The sequence below is a fragment of the Sus scrofa genome, chromosome 15 (genome assembly GCF_054392235.1).
Source record: "Sus scrofa isolate SSC_HxYL_T2T_F1_AM1 chromosome 15, Sscrofa_HxYL_maternal_Yorkshire_Landrace_v2.0, whole genome shotgun sequence".
Classification (NCBI taxonomy): domain Eukaryota; kingdom Metazoa; phylum Chordata; class Mammalia; order Artiodactyla; family Suidae; genus Sus; species Sus scrofa.
This window is the reverse complement of record NC_139397.1, coordinates 49,124,815-49,145,980: the sequence shown is the minus strand read 5'-3', so window position 1 is coordinate 49,145,980 and position 21,166 is coordinate 49,124,815. Positions and strand designations below refer to the sequence as shown.

The 21,166-nt window shown below is 36.2% G+C and overlaps 1 protein-coding gene across 2 annotated transcripts in view; it reads left to right on the top strand.

Moving 5' to 3' along the window:
• CSMD1 (CUB and Sushi multiple domains 1) overlaps positions 1-21,166 on the top strand; it is a 1,878,204-nt gene that overhangs the window by 1,109,974 nt on the left and 747,064 nt on the right. The gene's annotated exons all lie outside the window — the stretch shown is intronic.

Genomic DNA, 21,166 nt, shown 5'->3' with positions numbered 1-21,166 from the left:
AATGGCAATAAGCACATGCATATCAATAATTATCTTGAGTGTATATGGATTAAATGCCCCAAAAGACATAGACTAGCTGAATGGATACAAAAACAAGACTCATATATATGCAGTCTACAAGAGACCCACTTCAGATCTAGGAACACATACAGACAAAAAGTGAGGGGTTGGAAGAAGATATTCCATGCAAATTGAAATCAAAAGAAAGCTGGAGTAGCAATTTTTACATCAAATAAAGTAGACATTAAATTTGTTACAAGAGACAAAAAGGACACTACTTAAAGTTCAAAGGCTCAATCCAAAAAGATATAGCAATTGTAAATATATATGTACCCAACAGAGAAGCACCTCAATATATAAGGCAACTGCTAACAGCCATAAAAAAAGAAACCAAAAACAACACAATAATAATGGGGGATTTTAACAACCCAGTCTCAGCAGTGGACTGATCATCCAAACAGAAAATCAGTAAAGAAACAGAGGCCTTAAATGACACATTAGACCAGATAAAACTTATTTGATATCTATAGAACATTCCAACCAAAAGACACAGACTATAAATTCATATCAAGTGCACACGGAACATTCTCCAGAAAAATTCACATCTTGGGCCATAAATAAAACCTCAGTAAATTTATGAAAACTGAAATCATACCAAGCATTTGTTCCCACAATACTATGAAACTAGAAATCAACAACAAGAAAAAAACTGCAAAAAAAAAAACCCACAAATACATGGAAGCGCAACAATATGCTCCTAAACAATCAGTGGATCACTGAAGAAATCAAAAAGGAAATAAAATACCTAGAGACAAATGACAACAAAAACACAATGATCCAACACCTATGAGACATAGCAAAAGTAGTTCTAAGAGGAATGTTTATAGCGATATAAACTTCACCTCAGAAAGCAAGAAAAATCTCAACCTAATCTTATACCTAAAGCGACTAGAGAAAGAACAAACAAAACCCAAAGTTAGTAGAAGATACCAAAGGCCAGAGCAGAAATAAAAGAAATAGAAACAAAGAAAACAATAGAAAAGATCAATGAAAACAAAAGCTGGTTCTTTGCAAAGATAAATAAAATTGATAAACCTTTAGCCTGACTCTCAAGAATAAAAAGAGAGAAGTAACAACTGACACCACAGAAATCCAAACAATCATAAGAGAATAATATAAACACCTATATGCCAATAAAATGGAAAATATAGAATGAAAAAATTCATAGAGAGATACAACCTTCCAAGACTGAACCAAGAAGAGAAACAAAATATGAAAACAATAATCACAATCACTGAAATTGAAACTGTAATTTAAAAATTTCCAAATAACAAAAGTGGACCAGATGGCTTTGCAGGCAAATCCTATCAAACATTTAGAGAAGAGTTTTTAACCTACTCTTCTAAAATACTTTGAAACAATTGCAGAGGATGAAACACTCCCAAGCTCATTCTGTGAGACCACCATTACCCTGACACTAAAACCACATGAAAAGCACTCTCTCACTCACTCTCCCTTTCTCTCTCTCTCTCTCACACACACAATTAGAGACCAATATCATTTATGAACATAGACAAGAAAATCCTCAACAAATTTCTATCCAAGAGTACATTAAAAGGTTCACACACCATGATCAAGTGAGATTTATCCCAGGCATGCAAGAATTATTCAATATCCACAAATCAATGTGAACCTTTACATTAACAAAATGAAGAATAAAAACCATATGGTCATTTCAATAGATGCAGAAAAAGCTTTGGACAAAACTTTTTCAATGCCCATCTATAACAAAAACTCTCCAGAAAGTGGGCAGAGGGATCCTACCTCAACAAAATAAAGATCATAAATGACAAACTCACAGCTAACATCATTCTCAGTGGTGAAAGGCTGAAAGCATTTCCTCTAAGATCAGGAACAAGACAAGTATGTACACTCTAACCATGTTTATTCAACATAGTCTTGGAAGTCCTAGCCCTGGCAATCAGAAGAAAAATAAAAAGAATCCAAATTAGAAAATAAGTAAAACTTTAACTGTTTGTGGATGACACGATACTATACAAACAAAATCCTAAAGATGCTACCAGAAAACTATTATAGCTTATGAATGAAGTTGGTAAAGTTGCGGGATACAAAATTAACACACTGAAATCTCTTGCATACCTATACACTAGCAATGAAAAATCACAAAGAGAAATTAAGGAAACAATTCCATTTACCACTGCATCAAAGAGAATAAAATACCTAGGAATAAACCTACCTAAAGAAGTGAAAGATCTGTACTCTGAAAACTATATGACATTGATGAAGGAAATCAATGAAGACTCAGATGTAAATATATACCATGTTCTTGGATTGGAAGAATCAATGTCATCAAAATGACTGACAATACTACCCAAGACAATGTACAGATGCAGTGCAATTCATACCAAATTGCCAATTGCATTTTTCACAGAACTATAAGACAAAATGTTTAAATATTTACGGAAACATAAAAGACCCCAATTAGCCAACACAAACTTAAGAAAAATGGAACTGGAGGAATCAGGCTCCCTGACTTCAGAGTATACTGCAAAGTATGGTACTGGCACAAATCAGAAACAGATCAGTGGAACAGGACAGAAAGCCCAGAGAAAAACCCATGCATTTATGTCCAATTAATCCACAATAAAGGAGGCAATGATACACATTTGAGAAAAGACAGTCTCTTCAGTAAGAGGTGCTTGGAAAACTGGACAGCTACATGTAAAAGCATGAAATTAGAACATTCTCTTATACCATACACAAAAATAAACAAAAAACAGATTAAAGACTTAAATGTAAGACCAGATACCATAAGGCTCTTAGAGTAAAACATAGGCAGAACACTCTGATGTAAATTGCAGCATTATCTTTTGGGATTCACCTTCTAATGAAAATAACAACAAAAATAAACTCAAAAGCTTTTGAACAGCAAAGGAAACCATAAACAAAACAAAAAGACAACTCACAGAATGGGAGAAAAATCTTTACAAATGAAGTGACCAACAAGGGATTAGTCTCCAAAAGACACAAACATCTCACATAGCTCTAAATGAAAAAAAGCAACCCAATCAAAACAGACAGATCTAAATAGATTATTTCTCCAAAGAAGACATATAAATGGCCAAAAAGCACATGAAAAAATGCTCAACATCATTAATTATTAGAGAAATGCAAATTGAAACTATAATGAGATATCACTTTACACCAGTCAGAACGGCTATTACCAAAATGGCTACAAGCAACAAATGCTGGAGAGGGTGTGGAAGAAAAGGGAATCCCCCTTTTCTGTTGGCAGAAATGTAAATTGGTGCAGCCATGATGGAGAACAGTATGGAAATTCCTTAAACTAAATATAGAATTGAGCAATCCCACTCCTGGACATATATCTGGAGAAAACCATAATTCCAAAAGAAACATGCACCCCAGTGTTCATTGCGCTATTTACAGTAGTCAAGACATGGAAAAAACCTAAATGTCCATTGACAGAGGAGCAAATAAAGGAGATGTGGTACATATATATGATGGAGTATTACTTGGTCATTGAAAAGCATGTGACAATGCCATATGGAGGGACCTAGAGATCATACTAAATGAAGTCAGGCAGAAAAGGGAAAAATATCATATGAGATCACGAACATGTGGAATCTAACAATACGGAAGAATTTGTTAATATAGCAAAATCAGACTCAAAGATTTTGAAACCAAGCTTATAGTTACCAAAGTGGGTAGGGACAAAATGAGAGGTTGGAACTGACATACACACACTATAATATATGGAATGGTGAGTAATAAGAACCTACTGTCTAACACAGGGAAATCTGCTCAATATTCTGTAGTGACCTATGTGGAAAAAAGAATCTGAAAAGGAATGGATACATTATAACTGATTCATGTTGCTGTACACCTGAAACTAACATTGTAAATAAACTATACTCCAATATGGTTTAATACAAAATTTTAAAATTCCTAAATGCACCAAAAGCATTCCAATAAGTGAAAACTACCAAGAGTCGCCACAAGCACAATCAATTAGCTTTCTAAAACAACCCTCAGTCACAAGTATTATTATTCACATTTCACAGATGTGTCATAGATATTTTTCATTTCAGCATGTTTTTATTTTTTAACCATGAAATTTAAATAAATGATTAGGATGGCATTTTCTAATGGAATCAACTATCAATTATTCATTCTGGTGGCTTGTAAATTTCTACTTTCCCTGGAAGTGTTTTCCCACTTTCTGCAATTATACAAAATAGCTTCTACTTTTGTGACTTTGTTAAAATTTTTCTCTTTTTACAATATTTTAGTTAATGGGAGAGAAATCCTTTGATGACATTAACATTTATTGAGTGCCTACTATATGCAACTGTAAACAAAGATATTCACGTGTTTGTTTCAGAGTAAAAATAAAGTCCACTGAAGGATAAAAATAGCAAATTATAGCCAGACCCTGTGCACATGAAACAGATATGACAAAAGTAGGAAAATATATGAAAAATTTAAAAGTGGCAAATGATATATCAAATTATGTGGCTTTGAATAAAAATTGAACTATCAATCACAAAGGCTTCTGTGTCAACACATCAAGTTAGAATCCAAATCTATTAATAATAACCTGTGGTAATATCATGGAATGTACTTTTAAAAAACGGCAGACAGCAAAGTTATTGCAAAGAAGCCACAGTAGGCAGAACAAGGATGCAATCTGTACTCTACTAGGTGCTTGGTCTCAGGGAAATACCTTCATCTATATGAGTCTGGGATCCATTGTCTGCAAAATGGAAATGACAATAACACTCACCTTGGAGCATTGTTTTAGAATGTGCCCTTGAAAACTATAAAGAGGACGCACATTGTGAGTAAAAATTAGAGTAATTTAATTTACACTGACTGAGCAGAACTTTCCACTGCATCCCAAGGAGGTTATGTGAGAACCATGAAGATGAACCAGGCAAACAAACTCAAAAGGTTCAGCTAACATCTGGCACCCAGCACTGCAGAGATTTCCTTGTTCCAATGGCATGACTGTAACATAATTAAATTCCCATCTCCTCCTTAACAAGGCCATTGAAACTTGCCCTCCCCCACATTTATTATTACAGATATAAAAGAACAGTCCTTTAGGAATGACACAAAATCTGGCTTGTTTTTTATTTTTTACATTTAGGAAAGGTCTATTTTTATTCCTTCCCTTGAAGATGCAGGTTTAGGGAGGGGGCCTGACTGGTGACACAAATCTAGACATGACTGCCGTTGTGACCAGTGAACAGGTGATCTTCACTGGATTGGGGAAAATCAAGGATGACTCTGGCAGATCAACTCAAGTCCTTGGGTGGAAGGGAAGGACAAATACTTGCTGAAAGCCCCCAATTCTCTCAAATACACACACACACCTCCCTTTCCAAGAAAATCATTAAAAAAGAATGACTTTAGAACTCAATTCTGTGATGCGGGATGGGAGCACTACAGCTGATTTACATGCTGAGGGTGTGCCATCTGTTTTGTCACATCACTAACTGTAGCTTTATAATTTTGTAGCAGAATTGTCACAGGGAAAAATTGGATTTTTAAGAAAGTAATAACTAGAGACCAATGTCATTTAAAATGGCACAGGAGGAGACCCCATCTCAGCAGATGGAGGGCTTCCTCTGAGCAAGCATCTGGGACTCAGTGTTTGAATCCATCATTGTCAGGAGATGAAGGCTTACCAGTTTTATTTCCAATAGATTTTCATTGGCAATGAGGTTGTGTGACCCTAGCAGCTACTAAGTGAAGTATCCTCTGCCTCCTGGAATAATCACAACAGGGGTTTTAGTTTTTTTACGGGAAAAAAGTCTCTTGAAGGTTAAAGCTGGTTGAAGTGTAACTCTTCCTGAAAGTCTCAACACTTCTCTGTGCATTTAAAAATTAAGATTTGATTATTAAATTATAATTTCCATAATTTTTAAATAACATGAAGATACAAACTTCAAACTTAAGTTCCGTGTCTAATTTTACAATGCACTTTGATGAAGGCTTCTTGTGAATACACTTCTGTGTTAAGAATGAATATATATATATTTGAAAAGAAGTGTCAAGTTTAAGGCAAATCTATAGACACTGAAGCCAGGAGATTAATTTCTAAAAATTATGTATCACCTATGATTAGAAAATATGTGGACTCAATCTATGTGTGTCTTAGCATCAGCTGACCAAGTGGATGACCAACTAGTTCTTAAGCTTCTTTCCTGTTTATGCATAAAAATGGGATGACAGTCAAATCTATTCCATAGGATTGTGTGGTTAATTGGGCTTGTGTACATTAAGCTCTCAGCTTTACATCAACTTGACATTTAACAAAAATATTGACAAACATCAGCTGCTATCATTATTAACTCACCCTATTTCTTCAGAAGGACCAACTATCCTGGGCAAAGAACTTATTTTCTGAATACAATCTTCCCATCTCCACAAAGTTCACGTGCTTTCTCCTAGAGCTATAGAATCAAGTTTAGAAGCTCTGTTATAACATGTGAGCATCCAGAATTCCACCAAGACCTCCCCTCCCAAATCCTAGAACCCACTTCCCTGGAGTGTGGAGTTGGATCCAGCTCCTCATCAATAAAATGTGCAGTGATGCTGGACATGATTCCCAAGATGATGCCATGGTACATGGCAAAGGGTAAGGGCTTTTGCACGTGTGATAGAGGTCCCTCATTTTGGCTTCAGATTATCCAAGCAATCATTCTGGGCAGCCTGACCACTCCCTCTCCTGAGCATTTAAAAAGTGGTTTTGATCACACAAAACACAAACAAAGGTTCTGTCCTGGCAGCTTTTAGGAACCATACTGCCTTGTCTTGGGGAGGCCCATGAGGCATGGAGGCACAGGCAGCTGTTAAATAGATGAGGACTTTGGTTCCACCAAAGGACACACAAAGAACTGAAAATCTGCCAACAGTAGCAGAGTTTTGATGAGGACTGAGAGCTTCAGGTAAAATCACAGACTTGCAGATGCCTTGTGAAGCACTGGGTAAGGCCCAGCTAATTCTTACCCAACTCCTGACCCACGGAATTATGGGTGGTAAAAAATGTGTATAGTTTTCAGCTTCCAAGTTCATGGCCAATGTAACCAGAGACAGAAAAATATAGAACACTTCTTTAAATCAAGCCTAGGTCCCTGACTCATTTTGGACTCATTTTCTTTTCCATTACAAGTAGTCATGAAATGCACTTGGGTCCTGATATTTGCATATCAGCTTCAGAGAACATAGAACAGCTGATTGTTGAGATGGACTTATTCTCCTGTGTTTCATGCACTGCTTTCTTTTTTTTTTTTATGTCTTTTTGCCATTTCTTGAGCTGCTCCCATGGCATATGGAGGTTCCTAGGCTAGGGGTCTAATCTGAGCTGTAGCTGCCAACCTACACCAGAGCCACAGCAACGCAGGATCCGAGCTGCTTCTGCAACCTACACCACAGCTCACGGCAATGCTGGATCATTAACCCACTGAGCAAGGGCAGGGATTGAACCTGCAACCTCATGGTTCCTAGTTGGATTCGTTAACCACTATGCCACGACGGGAACTCCTGCTTTCATTTTTTAATGTCATTTTTTTAAATCCACCCTTCTTGAATAAAAGTATGTTTCCTTATGTTTGAAACAACTGAAGATAATTTTTCCACTGTCTTCATGGATCTTCGAAGGAACAACTTTCCCTACTGTATTATTGCCTTTTCTCCATTTGTTTTTAACCATGCAGTGATCTGCCTCCACAACCCATCCTCTCCCTAGATACACACATTTACTTAATGAATCATCCTGAATTTCTTTTCGCTGTGATTACTGTTTGGGGTTGATAACACCATGGACATTTTTTTCTACTGGCAAAAAACAATGTCAATAAAATTCAGAATGTTTCAGATTGAGACCACCTAGCTCCCAACATCTGCTCCCAGGAAGGGAGCTCACTCAGCCCTGCCCCCCTCTGCAGAGCACTCCCCTCCAGCAAATCAAGAGAACAAAATAAAACCAACTCTTATGCAGCACAGTACCTAATAGGCTCATACTTTTTCTATGTTCTTTAGATAGAACTGATTTTTTTAAGCACTTAGGATTTATTTTAATTTCTAACAAGTACTCTGAGTTTCTTTAATTAAGTGATCTGAAATTACATAACTCATTTTATAGCAAAATCCAGAGCTGTTACTTTCTTATTCAGTACCACTTTCATTTATACTTGTGTACTATTCCTTGTAGCTATACATTTTGAATGGTTTTGCAATGCTCAACTTCATCATTATTAAATGCAAACAATAGATGGATTTTAAAGCAGGTATTTTGATTTTAGTTCATATTATGCTGCTTGAAAATTCTGTATGACTTGATATCTGAAAATAAAATAAAATAAAATATCTTAGGTGCTCCTGAGCTGTGTATGTATAACTGTAGTTATCAAATATTCAGCAGAGCAATTAGTAATTTTACCAAAAAGTGGCACTTATTAAAAAATAAAATGCTTAAAAAGCATGTATTATCTTTGGAAGGGTGCAGAAGCATTAAAGAGTGACATAGACACACCTACTGTTGCAAAAATAGGCTTGTTTGTATGCCATGAGGTTCTAACTACAGGAAAAAGTTCCAGTTTGAAGACAGATATTAAGAATCAAAGTGGAAGGATGCAAGAGTATCAAAATATTTCATATCCAATCAATAGTTTAACTGAATTAGATTTTAAGAGAAAATGGAGAAAGTTCTATTGGGGAATTCTTTCAGCTGTTCAGTCTGTTGTAAATGGCATTCTCTTCTAGACACTTGGGCAGGGGATGGGGGGGCAGGAAGAGGCAAGTACCTTAAGCTCTCAGACACCTTTATGTAACAAGCAGTGTAATCAAAGTTAGAAAGTATAAAATCATCAAGTAATACACTTTGAGTTCACGTCTAATTTTTTAAGACAAAATTTTGCTATGTAATTCTAAAAACAATCAAAATCAAAACAAAAAATCTGAAACTATGCCCCCAGTTATATATGCCTGGTTATAATTTCTTGCATATCTCTGTATCCTTCCAGAAAAAGTGAAAATATTTTGAGATACAGCTAAGGCATCATCATTTAACAACATAGTTTTATTGACAGTTTTGCCTTTGCTCACTGAGATTTTCAACCTCCTTCCACTGCAGTTCCTACTCTAAATTTGTCAGCAAGATTCTCAGGTTTTATGATACATGATCTGAACAGAAGAGGAAAGAGGAACAGGGAAAGAAGGAGCCAGGAGGGAGAGAATGAGACCTAGACAGAGAAGTATTAGGATGGGGAGAGTTTTAAGGATAAAACAGGGCTCCAGAAACGGGAGAAAGCAGATGTCAAGAAGGGGTTTCATCATACAAAGTGAGGGGAATGGATGAAGGTATTCCATGCAAATGGAAATCTAAAAAAAAAAAAAAAAAAAAAAAAGCTGTAGTAGCTACACTCAGACAAAATAGACTTTAAAATTTTAAAAAAAGTCAAAGAGGACACTACCTAATGATCAAGGGATCAATCCAGTTTAAAAAAAAAAAAAAGAGGTATCAATTGTAAATATAATATCCTCCCAAGGCAAGAGCAACTCAATATATAAGGCAACTGCTAAGAGCCATAAACAGAGAAATCAACAGTAACACAATAATAGTGGAAGACTTGAAACACCCCACTAACATCAATGGACAGATCATCCAGACAGAAAGTCAATAAGGAAATACAGGCCTTAAATGACACATTAAACTAGATGGACTTAATTGATATTTATAGGATATTCAATCCAAAAGCAGCAAGAGTGCACTTTTTTCTCAAGTGCACATGGAATTTTCTCCAGAATAGATCACATCTTGGGTCACGAATCAAACCACAACAAATTTTAAAAAACTGAAATCATATCAAGCATCTTTTCTGACCCCAATACTCTGAAGTTAGAGTCACAAGAAAAAACAAACTGTAAAAAACACAAGCACATGGAGGGTAAACAATATGTTACTAAACAACCAATGGATCACTGAAGAAATCAAAGAGGAAATAAAAAAATATAGAGACAAACAACAATGAAAACATTAAGATCCAATACCTATGGTATGCAGCAAAAGCAGTTCCAAGAGGAAATTTTATGGGAATAGAATCTTACCTCAAGAAATGACAAAAACCTCAAACAATCTAACCTTACACCTAAAGCAATTAGAGAGAGAACAAACAAAACCTGGATTAGAAGGAAAGAAATCATAAACATCAGAACAGAAGTAAATGTAATAGACATAGAAAACAAAAGATTGATGAAACTAAAAGCTGGATCTTTGAAAAGATAAACAAAGGTAATAAACCTTTAGCCAGACTCATCAAGAAAAAAAGGGAGAGAGCTCAAAACAATAAAATTAGAAGTGGGAGTGATCTAATTGCCTAGTAGGTTAAGGACAAAGTGTTGTCACTGCAGCAGCTTGAGTTGCTGCAGCAGTGTGTGTTCAGTCCCTGGCCTGGGAAATTCCACATGCTGCAAATACAGCCAAAAATTAAATTAAAAATCAAAAGGGAGAAGTTACAACTGACACTACAGAAATACAAAAGATCATAAGAGACTACTAGAAGCAACTACATACCAATAACCTAGACAAACTAGGAGAAATGGAAAAATACCAAAATTTTTGATTGTGATGATTGTTGTAAAACCATAAATGTAATAAAATTGAGTAATTAAAAAAATAAAGATAAAAAAATAAAAACTTCCAACAGGGAGTTCCTATTGTGGCACAGCAGAAATGACTCTGACTAGTAACCATGAGGTTGCAGGTTCAATCCCTGGCTTCACTCAGTGGGTTAAGGATCCGGTGTTGCCATGAGCTGTGGTGTAGGTTACAGACATAGCTCAGATCCTGCCTTGCACTGGCTATGGCATATGCCAGCAGCTGCAGCTATGATTTGAACCCTACCCTGGGAACATCCATGTGCTATGGATGTAGCCCTAAAAAGAAAAAAAAAGTTTCCAACATAGAAAAATTAACACCTTTCCTTCTGAAATTCTTTTTAAAAAACTGAAGAGGAAGGAATACTTTCAAGTTCATTCTATGAGGGCAACATTACCCTGATACCAAAACCAAAGGTCTCACACACAAAAATAACATTACAGGATGATATCATTGATGAATTTAGATGCAAAAAGCCCTCAAAATACTAGCAAACTAAATCCAACAATAAAATTAAAAGGGTCATACACCATGATCAAGGGGGATTTATCCCAAGGATGCAAGGATCTTTCAAAAATCTGAAAATTAATCAGTGTGATACACCACATTAACAAACTAGAGAATAAAAAACATATGATCATCTCTACAAATGCAGAAAAAGCTCTTGACAAAATTCAAAACTTATCTCTGATTTCCAAAAAAAAAAAAACTCCTGTGGAAATCAAGAAGGAAATTAAAAAATACCTGAAGAAAAATGATAATGAAGACACAGCCACTCAAAATCTATGGGATGCCACAAAAGCAGTGCTTAGAGGGAAATTCATAGCAGTACAGGTCTTCTTCAAAAAAGAAGAAAAATCTCAAATCGACAACTTAACCTACCACCTAAATTAACTAGAAAAAGAACAACAAACAAAACCTAAAGTCAGCAGAATGAAGGAAATCACAAAGATCAGAGAGGAAATCAATAAAGTAGAGATTCAAAAAACAATAGAAAAAATATCAATAAAACCAAGATCTGGTTCTTTGAAAAGATACACATAATTGACAAACCTCTGGCTAGACTCATCAAGAAGAGGAGAGAAGAAACACAAACAAACGAAAATAAGAACTGAAAACAGAGAAATCGCAATGGATACTGCAGAAATACCAAAAAAAAAAAAAGAGAGAGAATACTATGAACAATTATAAGCCAACAAATTTGTCAGTTGCATTGTTTGAAACTATTTTCTCTCATTCTGTAAGTTGTCATTTTTTTATGGTTTCTTTTGATGTGCAAAAGTTTGTCAGTTTGACTAGGTCCCATTGGTTTATTTTTGCTTTTATTTCTGTTGCCTTGGGAGACTGACCCAAGAACACATTTGTAAGGCTGATGTCAGAGGATATTTTGCCTGTGTTCTCTTCCAGCAGTTTGATGGGAATGTAAGCTGGTACAACCATTATGGAAAACAGTATGGAGGTACCTCAGAAAACTAAATGTAGAACTATGATCTGACCTAGAAATCCCACTCTTGGGCATATATCCAGACAAAACTTTCCTTGAAAAAGACATGTTCATTGCAGCACAATTCGCAAAAGCCAAGACATGGAAACAATCTAAATGCCCATTGAAAGATGAATGGATTGAGAAGATGTGGTATATATACACAATGTACTACTATTCAGCCATAAAAAGGAACAAAATAATGCTATTTGCAGCAACATGGATGGAACTAGAAACTCTCATACTAGGTGAAGTAAGTCAGAAAGAAAAATACAAATATATGATATCACCTACATTTGGAATCTAATATATGGCACAAATGAACCTTTCCACAGAAAAGAAAAATCATGGACATGGAGAACAGACTTGTGGTTGCCAAGTGGGAGGAGGGGGGAGTGGGATGGAATGGGAATTTGTGGTTAATAGATGCAAACTATTGGCTTTGGAATGGATAAGCAATGAGATCCTGCTGTATGGACAGGGAACTATATCTAGTCACTTATGATGGAGCATGATAATGTGAGAAAAAAATGTATATATGTATGTGTGTCTGGGTTACCTTGATGTATAGTAGGAAACTGATAGAACACTGTAAACCAGCTATAATGGAAAAAATAAAAATCATTATAAAACTAAAATAAATAAATATAAATGAATAAATAAAAATTTCCAGAAAGTGGGAATAGAGGGAATCTACCTCAGCATAATAAAGGCTATATATGACAAACCCACAGTTAACAACATTCTCAATGGTGAAAAGCTGAAAGCATTTCCTCTAACATCAAGAAATCAAGGATGTCCATTCTCACCACCTTATCCATCATTGTTTTGGAAGTCCTAGCCATGGCAATCAGAGAATAAAAACCAAAGGAATCCAAATTGGAAAAGAAGTAAAGCTATCACCGTTTGCAGATGACATGATACTGTGTATAGAAAATTATAAAGGTGCTACCAGAAAACTATTAGAGCTTATCAATGAATTGGGTAAAGCTGCAGGATACAAAATTAATACACAGAAATCTCTTGTATTCCTATATGCTAACAAGAAAAGATAAGAAATAGAAATTAAGTAAACAATTCCATTTACCACTGCAACAAAAAGAATAAAATACCTAGGAGTAAACCTACCTAAAGAGGCAAAGGACCTGTACTCTGAAAACTATATGATGTTGATGATGGAAACTGAAGATGACACAATCAGATGGAAATATATATCATGGTCTTGGATTGGATGTATTAATACTGTCAAAATGACTATACTTCAAGTCAATGTACAGATTCAGTACCAATTCTTATCAAATTGCCAACGGCAATTTCACAGAACTAGAACAATTTTTTTTTTTAATTTTTATGGAAAAACAAAAGACCCTAAATAGCCAGAGCAAACTTCAGAAAGAAAGATGGAGCTGGAGGAATCAGGCTCCCTGACTTCAGACTATACTAATAAAGCTACAGTCATCAAAACAGTTATGGTACTAGAACACAAACAGAAATACAGATCAATGGAACAGTATAGAAAGCCAAGATATAAATGCACCTATCTATATCAATTAAGCTACAACAAAAGAGGCAAGAATTACAATTGAGAAAAGGCAGTCTCTTCAATAAATGGTGTTGGGAAAACTGAACACATATGTTAAAAAAGTGAAATTAGAATATCCTCTAATATACACAACAACAATCTCAGAATGGATTAAAGACCTCAATACAAGGCCAGATACTATAAAACTGAGGAAAACATAGGCAGGACCCACTTTGACATAAATCACAGCAAGTTTTTTTTTTTTTTTTTGGATTTACCTCCCAGAGTAAAGAAAATAAACATAAAAATAAATAAATGGGTCCTAAATAAATGGGACCTAATTAAACTTAAGAGCTTTTGCACAACAAAGAAAAGCATCAACAAAATGAAAAGACAACCCATGGAATGTGGGAAAATATTTTCAAATGAAGCAGCTAATAAGGAATTTATTTCCAAAATATATGACCATTTCATGCATCTCTGTATCAAAAAACAGCCCAATCAAAAATGTACTTATCTAAATGGACATTTCTCCAAAGAAGACATACAGATGGTCAAAACGCACTGAAAAGAAGTTCAACATCCTGATTATTAGATAAATGCAAACTGAAACTATAATGAACCACCTCACACCAGTCAGAATGGCCATCATCAAAAAGTCTACAAACAGCAAATGCTGGAGAGGGTGTGGAAAAATAGAAACCCTCCTACACTGCTGATAGGAATATAAATTGGTGTAACTACCACGGAGAATAGTATGATGGTTCTCTTAAATATACAGAACCACCATATGATCTAACAATCCTACTCCTGGGCATATATCCAGAGAAAACCATAATTCAAAAAGATACATGAACCCCAATGTTCACTGCAACACTATTCACAATAGCCAAGTCATAGGAGGGAACTAAATGTCCATCAGCAGAGGAATGGATAAAGACGATGTGGTACATATATACAGTGGAATATTACTCATCCATAAAAAATGAAATAATGCCATTTGCAGTAAAATGGATGTATGTAGAGATTCTCATACTAAGTGAAGTCAGAGAAAGACAAATATCATATGATATCACTTATACATGGAATCTAATAAATGATACAGATGAACTTATTTACAAAACAGACTCAGAGATTTCAAAAGCAGAGTTAACAAACGGGAAATGTGGTGAGGGAGAGAGATAACCTAGGAGTTTGATATAAACATATACACACTATTATGTAGTAAATAGATAATGAACAAGGACATACTGTACATCACAGAGAACTCTACTCAATATTCTGTAATCACTTATGTGGGGAAAGAATCTGAAAAAGAATGGATATGTGTATACACATAACTGAATTACTATGCTGTACACCTGAGACTAACACAACATTATAAAGCAACTATACTCCAATAATTTTTTTTAAAATATGGGTGGGACATCATGGCTCAGAGGAAACTAATCTGACTAGCATCCATGAGGATACAGGTTCAATCCCTGGCCTCGCTCAGTGGGTTAAGGATCCAGTGTCACCGTGAGCTCTGGTGTAGGTCGAAGATATGGCTTGGATACTACGTTTCTATGGCTAGCGGCTACAGCTCTGATTCAACCCCTTGTCTGGGAACCTCCATATGTTAATATGTCTAAGATGCAGCCCTAAAAAAAGACAAAAATAGAAAAATAAATAAATAAGAGGTGTCATGATAAAGTTCAAAGTTCAAGTCAAAGCTGTTCATTTTATCATTTAACGTGAAAAGTGGAACCTCTATAGACGTTAGCTTATTTACAAAACATTTCTAACATGGACAAATTTTAATGTTATACTCAGTGGAAAAATATAACCCCCTACAAAATAAAGTCATATATACATCCACCTATTTAAGAAAATCCATGGAGATACACAAAGAGAATAATAGAATTGTCCCAAAACATCAAGGGCAGTTATCTTCTACCATTGACCTTTTTTTTTTTAAGTTTTTAACACCTATCTTTAAGATTTTGCTAATGAAATGAATTACTTTCAATAAGGCAAATACTTTTTAAAAAGATCTAGCATATATGGCAAAACCTTTATAATACAAAATAAAATATCAGTAATTTTTGTCATATCACACACTAAATCCTTCTTTGTAACTTAAAGTTCAGGTATTTAAAAGCATTAATATATATATATACACGCAAATACTTACAACTCCATGAAAGAAAAGATTCACATTCCCAACCCTTAACTTGCCTATATGGAAAGCAAAACAAAAACAAAAAAAACAAGGCATACAGTGTATAATAAAAAATTTAAATTTCAGGAATTATGTTTTCATGGAGATATGCACTAGTTATGAAGTGTTAGTTTCACTTTTTTAGAAATTTATTTTTTAATTGCCACTTTGCTTCTGCAGGCATTAGTGAGTTTAACAGAAATATCAATTAATAGAGTTCTCATTGGTACAGTGCCCGATGACTGATATACCAATTCTTAGGACAGTTTACTGCTTGAAACATGAATTTAATTTTCCTGATTTCATTAGTCATAACTGTTATGCACCATATAATAATGTAACCATCTTCTTCTCCTTAGAGTTTTGCCTTAATGGCTCATGGAATATTAAATTCTAGTCTACTGAATTTCTGAGTAAAGTTGTGCCTTTTGTAGAATTCTTCCTTGCGGGGCTTTATTGGAGACTCCATTGCCTTGCAGTTCAACTGCATTCATTATGGCACTTGGGGAACCCTGTCTGGTTCGCTTTTTCATTTGAATTGCCAAATCTGTCCAGGTTAGTTGACTAGCAAATTCCAGAAGTATCTTTTTATTCAGTAGTTTCAAAGTACCAGTATACTATTTATCAATCTACACTTTTATGTTTTCTCTGATATCTAAACATTCTCGTATGCTTACATCACTCATCACCCTATTAACACACTGTCCCATTAGTCCCTTCTCTGTAAGGAAAAGAACCACATCAAGATCGAATGCCAATTCCCAACGCATGTTCACAGAAGGCCCAGACCATGTGGCATCACCATGTGAGCATGGGAGACTGTATTCTGATTTGCTGGATATTCTAGTCCCTGCCCACGACACCCCTCCCTGCAGCAGGGGTCAACATTTGTGCACTGATGCACTCAGGAATGCCTGTGGACTCCTGAGACATGAGCAGAAAGGGTACATCATTTCCCAGAAAAATCATTAGGCATCCACATTTGGTTTGCCAGGTATCCTTTCCCTTTACCTAGACACCAAACACATCTCAGATACAGGCTATACCATCCAGCGGGGCCCAGGGTAAAGACACCCAGGGAACAGAGTCCCTGACCCACATGGACACTCATCAGGCACAAACACTTGTAGCTACAAAGACGTGGGAGCTGTTTGTTACTGCAGCATCCCCCAGCTATCCTAACCATCATGAAAAAATCAATCGGGATTTGGAAAATTTTTATTTCCATGAGGAAAGTTTATTGTAAAGTCATGACAATTATTAGAAAAGTATACTGAGAGCTTCCTGTATTCCCCTTTGTGCAAGAAAAAGTTTAAATGACATATTCCAGCCCCAAGGTATCTCCTAAATGTCAAATGATAAGAGATTATTTAAGCTTCATGAACCTAGTGCCAACATCATACAAGAGGGAGTACCAATTCAGCCTGGGTGGCAGAATGAGAGGGATAATGGTCACACTGGATCTTTAACATCAGGAGAAGCATTTTAATCAGGGAAGTGAGAAAGGCACTGCAATGCAAACAGAATAAAATAAGCTCATAGGTTTAAAAGATTGGCCTGTGTTTAGAATAGCAAGTACATAAATGCATGATGCCTAGTCAAAGCCAGTGAAGACCTTGGAAAACCTGCAGTCAGATTCCCCACTTCTGCACAGAGAGATACCCAGTCGAGGAGAGGCATGTAACTTTCAAGCCTATGCCACTGAGAAATAGCGGACACATGCCTTACACCTGACAGTCTGCTCCCCTGACTGGCAAGAGGTGAGCTTTGTGGTAGTGACAGGACAGGATATCATGGTGACAAGCCTGAATGGAGATTTAATACATTTCTTAGGGGCTTCATAAACTGCAAGTATGTGGTGATGGATTTACAAAGACAGTTTTAAACACAGATTCTAAGAACAAACATGTTGAGAGGGATGGTATAGGGAAAGTAAGTCAGCATTGGTCCCAAGTCAAAATTAGATCAAAAGAAAATAGCTTATCCAGTTGATAAAGTATCTAGTCACATTCACTGAATGGGAAGTTACCTGGTATAAAACAGATTTCTTCAAATCTTCAAAACTGTTCAGCCTTTGGCTCCAATCAACTAAAGCCTAAATTAAATTTTAAAACATACTGGTTATCTGAATGAAATTGTTCTGCATTTGCATTCTTGCAGAAATGTATTGCTATATTTTGATATATACAATATAAAGAATATATTTGCCTCTATGAAGCTATAATGTATGCCTGTCAAATTGAATTTTAATAACAGTCAAATCGCTGAGAATTGGGGTTAGTAGATGCAAACTAGTACATTTGGAAAGGATAAACAGGAGTTCTCATTGTGGGTCAGCATGTTATGAACCTGACTAGTATCCATGAGGACATGGCTTGGATCTCTGGCCTCACACAACTGCAGCTTAATTCAACCCCTAGCCTGGGAACTTCCATATGCCGCATGTGCTCTTTAAGCAGCAAAAAATAAATAAACAAGGTCCTACTGTGTAGCACAGGGAATTATATCCAATCTTCTGAGATAGACCATGATGAAAAGCATTTAAGAATGTATACATGATTGAGTCCATTTGCTGTACAGTAGAAACTGGCACAACATTGTAAATCAACATAATTTTTTAAATGTTCAGATCACTTCGATCTTTGCTAAATTGCATTTGAAAGTTTTTTGTTTTTTTTTTTTTTTGCCAATGGAGTGACTTTTTAAGCACCCCAAATATCTCCATTCCCTAAAATTATAATTTCAACTAAAAGTTAAGCAATGTTTTCTATAATATAGTCCACAGAATCATGGTGGACCTTATCAAATCCTTAGGACTTCATTAATATGAATTAAAATTTCAGAAGTTGACTATTTCATTCTTGGCCTTGATTTCACAGTAATTAAAAATGCACTCTGTTTTATCACCTACCTTTCTCATCAGTTTGATCTTGTGCTTAAGGTCAGCAGGATATAAATCTTTACATAATTCTAACCATTGGGAGAAATTAAGGCCTACTTAATTATAAATAAAAATTCACAGAGTGAGCTGTTAATAGTACATAAGTGAACCATGTTAAAGTGTACTTTTTATTTATTTATTTTTTGTCATTTTGCCTTTTCTAGGCCCGCTTCCTGTGGTATATGGAGGTTCCCAGGCTAGGGGTCTAATTGGAGCTGTAGCCACAGGCCTACACCAGAGCCACAGCAACTCAGGATCCATGCTGCGTCTTCCAACTACCCCACAGCTCAGGGCAACGCCGGATCCCTAACCCACTGAGCGCAGCCAGGGATTGAACCCGCAACCTCATAGTTCCTAGTCGGATTAGTTAACCACTGCACCATGACAAGAACTCTGTTAAAGTGTACTATTAATTTCTGCAAAGTGCCCATGATGTTCTAAACATTATCCTTTTCTATGCACTCAGTTTTCTTTACAGTCTTTTTCAAAATTTTATTGTAGTTTATTTAAAATGTGTTAATTTCTGCTGTATAGCGATTCAGTTTACATATACACACATCCATTCTCATGTAGGTTATCACAGAATATTGGGTAGAGTCCCCTATGCCATACACCAGGTCCCCATTGACCATCCATTCCAGACACAATAGTGTGCATATGCCAGTCCCAAACCCCCTAACCATCCCTTCCCACCTTTCCCCTCTGATAACCATAAATTCGTTTTCCAATCTGTGAGTTGTTTTTTAAGTTCATTTGTATCATTTTTTTTAGTCTCTATAGTCTTAGAGGGGACTCGTTTGCCATACCCTAAGTGGTTCATAAGCTACAAGACATCTTCAGTATCACTTTGTATGTTACAATCTTACACAGGTTGTTAAAATGACTGAAGTGACCCTCCTTAGTTACTAGGAAAGGATTGAAGTCCATGCATATTTTCCTCTGTCATGCACTCCAGAAGGAGCAACTTAATTCAGCATATAAAAATTCACACAATGATTGGGAGTTCATTGGTGCCAGTTCAGACAGTGGAAACAAACAAGGACCAAGTCAATTATTTCTCTTCAACACCGTCAGAGAATTTCTCTTCAAGACTTTATCATAGGGAACTTGAATAGAGCCTGTGTTGCTTAATCGATATCTCTCCTCCCATGTGAACACACTTCTATAAGCTTTAGGAATACAGTGATCACACCTATTTACTCAGCAAAGGCAAAGCACACTCCTTAGGACATTGAAGCTTTCCAAAATATTTATCAAATTCATGAGTAAAGGAACAAAAGCCACTATTCACCTTCAAGGGAAATCATTCAGGTTTGCATTCGAATTTTTCCACTTTTCCTTCAACATCCATCTGTAGTATCCTGTATTTACTCTCACTTATAGGATTCCTTTTTTCTATACTATTTTAAGCCCAGAAATAACATTTTCATATGTATCTTTGGAAATACATTTTATTTTTAGGTATATAGTTTAAAAAAAATTGTGATCTTACCCAAAGAAATGTCTGGGCTTTGACCTTCATTGACCTTCATCATAGCTGAAACATCTTGGTACCTGACAATCTAAAGGTGGGGGCCTGGCCATGAGAGAGACCAACTTTGATTTATGGTGGGATCACTTGGTATCAGTTGACAATAGAGACTGAATTCAGTCATTTGGGTAATCAATCAGTCAGTCATGCAAACCCCAACAAGGACTCTGGATGCCTGCTCGGGCAAGCTTTGCTGATGGGCACTTCCCTGGGTTGTCTGACATTAGTGCCAACTTCAGAGAGGAGGCAGATGAAACTCACGGGGATCCTGCCTCATGGGTCTGTTCCTCTGGCCTATTTTCATCTGTATTCTGTCCCGCCATAAACTATAACTGAGTTTAATGTGTTTAGTGAGTTCTACGGGTTCTTGTCCACCCTAGTTCTATGGGAACTGCCTACCCCGCATGTGGTTAAGGAAGCCCCCCTCTTCCAGTGGGGGTCAGAGATGAGGGTGGTCTCATTGAGGACTGCACCCTTGGGTCTTAAAATTTGGTTAACTCTAGGTCATAGTTTTAAAACATAACTTTCCCTGAGTTCCTGTTGTGGTGCAGTGAAAATGAATCTGACTAGTATACATGGGGATGTGGGATCAATCCCTGGAGTCACTCAGTGGGTCGGGGATCCAATGTTGCCATGAGCAGTGGTGTAGGTTGCAAACAAGACTCAAACTGGTATTGCTGTGGCTGAGGTACAGGCCGGCAGCTGCAGCTGCAATTCGATCCCTAACCTGGGAACTTCCATATGCTGTGCATGCAGCCCTAAAAAGCAAAAAAAAAAAAAA